Source organism: Salarias fasciatus (genome assembly GCF_902148845.1).
Source record: "Salarias fasciatus chromosome 7 unlocalized genomic scaffold, fSalaFa1.1 super_scaffold_4, whole genome shotgun sequence".
Lineage (NCBI taxonomy): Eukaryota > Metazoa > Chordata > Actinopteri > Blenniiformes > Blenniidae > Salarias > Salarias fasciatus.
This window is the reverse complement of record NW_021941229.1, coordinates 9,310,501-9,316,143: the sequence shown is the minus strand read 5'-3', so window position 1 is coordinate 9,316,143 and position 5,643 is coordinate 9,310,501.

Genomic DNA, 5,643 nt, shown 5'->3' with positions numbered 1-5,643 from the left:
GCAATCCAATCCAATCGACCTCGGATAAACAGCTTGATGGAACAATAAATTAGAAATGAAACAAATCATATCTCAACCACAGTGTTTTCTGAGTCTGTGGAAAGTAGCTTTTTACATAAATTTTAAATCAACTTAAAGAAATACATGGAGTCCCCATCCATCCTGTTTCTGTATCTCCTGCCATTCTTCTTCATCCTCTGTATCCTCATCTGCTTTTCTATCCAGGATCTGTAGAATCCAGAGTGGTGTCAGGTGAACTGGAAGGAGGCTCCTCTCTAATTGGGTTCTGCTGAGCAGTTCGCTCTGTGCCGCTCTCTCCAGTCAGGTATGAGAAGGATGAAAACAGTGAAAAGCAGAGAAGAGGGACAATTTAAATTCTTCTGTTCAACCTGGTCTTCTTAGAAAGATGGTTTTGGCATGCCGAAGCGGTCGTTATGCCTGAAAACAGAAAGCCAAATGTAAAAGTTTGACATATTCTATACAAGTGGTTTTCATACCGGAGGTCCAGGGCAGCTTTAGGGTGCCACCAGAGGTCACGCAGGGGTCGCAACACACTGCTTGCTCTGAGTTCGCAAAAATGAGATCAATACATGTCCAAGAAAATGAACAATAAGACACTTTTAGATTCCCTCAGTGCCACTTTCTTTCATTTACAGTGGGTGTGCCATGCAGCATTTGGCTTCAGTTCCCAGCTGCATGACTGAAGCACAAGACTGGAAAGGACACAGGAGTGGATGACCTTTGTTGCCATGGTAACACAGATATGTTATTTACATTAACAAGGTTTAGGATAGAAAATGAATTTAAGCAATATGTTTTTTTAAGTTTCAAACTTCCATATATTGACTCCCTTTTATGTCCTACCGCACTTGCCCCTTTGCTTCCAGTATGAATTCTACAGCTCACGTAGGTTGTTTGTGCCGTTTACAAAATGAACCATGATCAGCAAAACACAGCACACTGCTGTTGTTGTGTCCTTTGGGGTCTGAAAAGAAACCGAAATGAAGTGGGAATCGTTCGCACAGATGTACTTGATATTACGCCCGCTCCTCCTGACCGCCTGATGAGTGGTAATCTGATTTGCCTTCTCCAAGTTTTGTCACTGCTCAACTTGTTGCTACAATGAGGACACGCAAATTATATGGATCACATTTCATAAGGCACATTTGGCATCATTAGCTGCACTGGGAGAACAATTCTCAGCCAGAATGGGTTGCAAGAGACAAACAGCAAGAATTTGGCAACGGCACCAAAGTATCGTCTTTCCACTGCCAGCTCGAAGATGCAAAGGAGCTACACACACATACACACACCGCTTACTGCCTGTGTGGAGGTAGAAATATATATCTTCAATACACACATATGCACACACAGGCAGTCTCGAAGGAGTGATGAAACAGATAAGAAGAGGATCCGCGGTGAGCCTGGAGGACTGGATAAATATTGACCTGAATGAATGAGGTCTGTCACAGTACATAAAAAGACTATGCACTCAGACACACACACACACACACACATGCACACACTTTGATGCCTTATGAGGACAGTAGACTTGTTTTAGCCATTTTCTGCCATTGCAACTTCCTCTAAACTCAGCCATATCTACCACTTGCCACACCCGCCTCCCAATTTTAACATCTCCCGAACAGTGCCTTAATACAAACATGCACTGATTTACCAAAAAGGTGGCCTTCATTTCTTGTCTCCATGGTGACAAGACGTCCCATCGGTTTGTGTACAATCAGGTTGATGTTCTCCTCACACACACACACACACACACATACACAGGCACATCCACACAGTCTCACCAGCATCCCTGCCCTTGAAGAACCCTTCAGTGTGTAAGCTACACACACATCCTCACCGTTCAAGCACATATTTTAACAAAGCCTGGGAATCAATATTAATATTAATGAAGCGGGTGAGATTCAGGAGAAGTATTATAAATAATAAAAGTGGCGGGCGGATGAGTGTGGCTCATATTGTGTCTTGCTTTTCCAGAAAATCTGAAATACAACAAAAAAATTATAAATATTTTCCATTTCATAAGCGCTGAAGGACTGAAGCACCGAGGTGCCTTAAAAGTTGAGTACAGACAAGGCAATCTCTAAAAATGAAAAGGCAAGGTATTGGAGTGTAAAAACTCTGGTGTGGTTATTGCAGTAACACAAAAGGATGGTCTGGCTCCTGAATTGGATGATTTCAAGATTTATTAGAAAGGCAAAAAATAATGCAGGTTTGCTGCAGAACAACAATGTATGAAGTAGCTTTACGAATATTTTGTAATGCAAGCTAAAACTAAATTAGCAGAAACAGACAGTAAAACAGTAAATAAAGGTAAAGTGACTGGGATACAAAGTCCACATAAATAACTTTCAATAATACATACACTGACCTCGTGCCTCATCGGAGGCTTTCTAATACATAAAACATTCTGCTGAGAGCATTTATTAACTTATTTTCGTGGCTTCACTTGTTTCCATTGTTTTCCCTCTCTACTATTCCCACTGAGAGCTCCATTACTAATGCCCATCAATCCTTCCATACATTCATCTTCTTTACCCCTTATAGTCGACATTGGGTCCTGTCACACACACGGAGAGCAAACAAGCCAGACATCCCGGTCCGGCCTGACTGAGCCGGTCCCAGATCACCCTGAGATACAGAATCTCTCCGCTGGGTTCCAGGTCTTCTCCTGACTGGACATGTGTGGTAGACTTTCAAAAGGAGGCTTCACAAGATGCTTCTGCCACTTCAGTTGGATCCTCTCAATTCAGGCGAGTAGCTTCTTGTGGGTCTACCCTCAGATGGTTGATTGAGGCCCACCTCCCACGGAAGAAAACCCGCTTTACCCTCATGTCCATAATCTTGCTCTTTTGGTCTTGATGGAAATTTGACCACAGATGGGGCAGTAGATCGACTGGCTCCTCCTGAGCTTGAGTGATCTGGATCTCCAGAGTTTTGACCACTGGTAGCAACATGCTATGAACTGTCACTCGAAGAGGACAGTTCTGGAGTGACGACAAGATGACGACAAATCCAATGAAAAAAAAACAACAGACTCAGTAACCTACGTGTCCCGACTGGACTTAGCCCAAAAAGGCTACGCTGTAAACCTTTTCCAGATCTTTGTTGTTGGATGTCTACCCTCAGATGTGTTACACTGAATACCCACGATATCCCCTAATTCTTATCACATCAAAATAAAGATTTCCTTTTATTCACAGAATCTTTCTGCGTCTTGGCTCCTTCCAGCAGGCCGAATTAGCCTCCAATTAGTGTCTATTAATGTGCATGTCTGCTTTATTCCTCAGGCAATTTTATATTTTGGCAGGCTTTGTGGAACTTCAATTAATGTCTGTTTGTTTCTACGTGTGAACTGATTGCTTTAGTTGATGTTAATTCCCACTTACCTGAGGTGACGGTACACTCTGGGTGAAGAGGTTGATGCTCAGAAGGAAAACACAATCAGTCCTCTGTAGAGCTGTTGGAGAATTTGCAGCAGGTTGCTGTGAATCCTGCAAATTAGGATCTATTTAATGTTTTTCAGCCTCAAGTTTTGGTTCTGTGTGATTAAACATTTTTGAGCATGAATTCTGTGAGTGGTTCTGAGGCTTCAAGTTTTTAGCACCTTGTGAGTAAGATTTAAGGATGACCTGCTGAAATAAAATGGTGCATTCAGAATGAATTCAGACCGACACAAAGCAAACCCGTTCTCTGGCCCTTCTGCAGAGCCAGACGTAAAGCAGGAGGGTGAAGGTATTTGGATCAAACCAGAAAGCAGAGCGACCGAACTTGATGGTGATGAAGTAAAGGCCACAGCAGAGTTCAATTGTCAGGCTGAACCCAGGTCATCCACCTCACTTTTTAAGCAATACCACCATCTACTGTTATCAGGGTGAGAGCACATCCCATTTAGCATGTCAAATCTGTATTGTGTGTATTAGACACGTGTGTTTAAATTGTTTTAGTCTATTTGGTGGTCGTACTTAATTGAAAATCAAACTGATGAATCTTCTTGTAGCTCATTTGTTCCCACCTTTCTCTAATAAGTACATTTCGCCTCAACGTAGACTCAGTGAACTAATTTACAATAGTTAAGTCTCTGTTTAATTTACCTGCATAAATCTGCCCGTTTAATTAAATTGTAGTCGTAAGAATTAACATGTGCGCACACCCACATGCAGCGGCTGTGAATTCAGCATATGATGTAAAATCCATAAAGCTGGGTTAAATATTTCATGTGGCACACTGAGTTACTCCACCAGGTGTTGAAGGACTCCGAACGCAGCCCTGGAGCCGTATACCTGAACCAGCTGCCGTCGTCATTCAAAAGCCCCTGCCGCTCATTTTTAAAGCTGTCAGCTCCGCGGTCTGAAAGAGTCCCATCCTCCGACTATTCACCATGGCATTAGCACTGCCGTTAATATTCATCAGAACTCGGACAGGACGGTCTGCCTTGTCCACCTGTCAGTGGTATGTTTTTATTCATAAGGTCTTTTGTGGTCGTCCTCCACTATGGCTAGACATCCTTTTTAAAAAGCATACAGAATGACTGTGTTCGGTCCCAGAATTTGTTCCTACAATCTCAATTTGATTCAGGTGAGAAAAGTGCTGAATTATTTCTCCCGTTCTGTCTGGAATCATTTTGAAGCTCATTTCTCTGGTTTTCTCTCATGCCCCTTCACATTTCCATTGGAGGGCCTTTCGGCTTCAACCAACAAAAAGGGAGTCTTGCCACATCAGTAATGTGAAAGTGTTTAACAATGTTTCTCACATTCACCCATTCACACACACTAATGGACAAGGCTGCATGTGAGGCAAATCTTCACTTGGGGAAATTTAAGAGACCACAAACCTGCTCCTACTTGAGCCATGTTGACATTTGATGAACTATTGATGAGCACTTATGTTTGGTTAATCTGTTCGATTTCACTGACAGCTGAAGCATTATCAATGAAATTATGGGAGAAATATCTGCATCAGATTTGAGGGAACGCTTTATATTTCCTTTCTGTGTGGGGAACATCAACAATAGCATGAGCCAACACAGACAGTAAATAGGCGACCGCGCTCTCTATTATTTGGCTAGTCTGTTTAAAGCAATGCAATTATACCAATTAGACCATGAAGGGCTGTATTAGAGTCCATTACTTCTAGCTGAGTAAACCTCATAAGCAGGCGACCAATATGAATAATATGGACCAAAATTCTTACCAACTACATTCACATACAAAATTTTACATCACAATTAACAGGTGCAGAATAAGTAATAATTTGGAGAAAAAGTACATATTTTAATAATATATCATTAAAGTTCCTGTAAAAGATTCAATCTGTATTCAAGTTTTATCAACTTGTGTTCAACGTGTCAAGCTCCAAACAAAAGAAAAAATAATCATTCTGCCGGTCTCTAATGAACCACTTTAATGTAAAATAAGCACCACACTGCATCTTTGGAGTGGAAATCTGTCAAACAGGAAACTCATTGGAGACTATTTCATGTTAGAATCGACACAAAGGCTTTCATTTGAATCTCAAACAGCTCATCGTGTCGGTGGAAGAAAATGCTTTGCAGTCGAAAGCTTTCCAGTGTAAATACACAACAAACAAAATGTTTAAATTCAACAGACGGGACAGCAG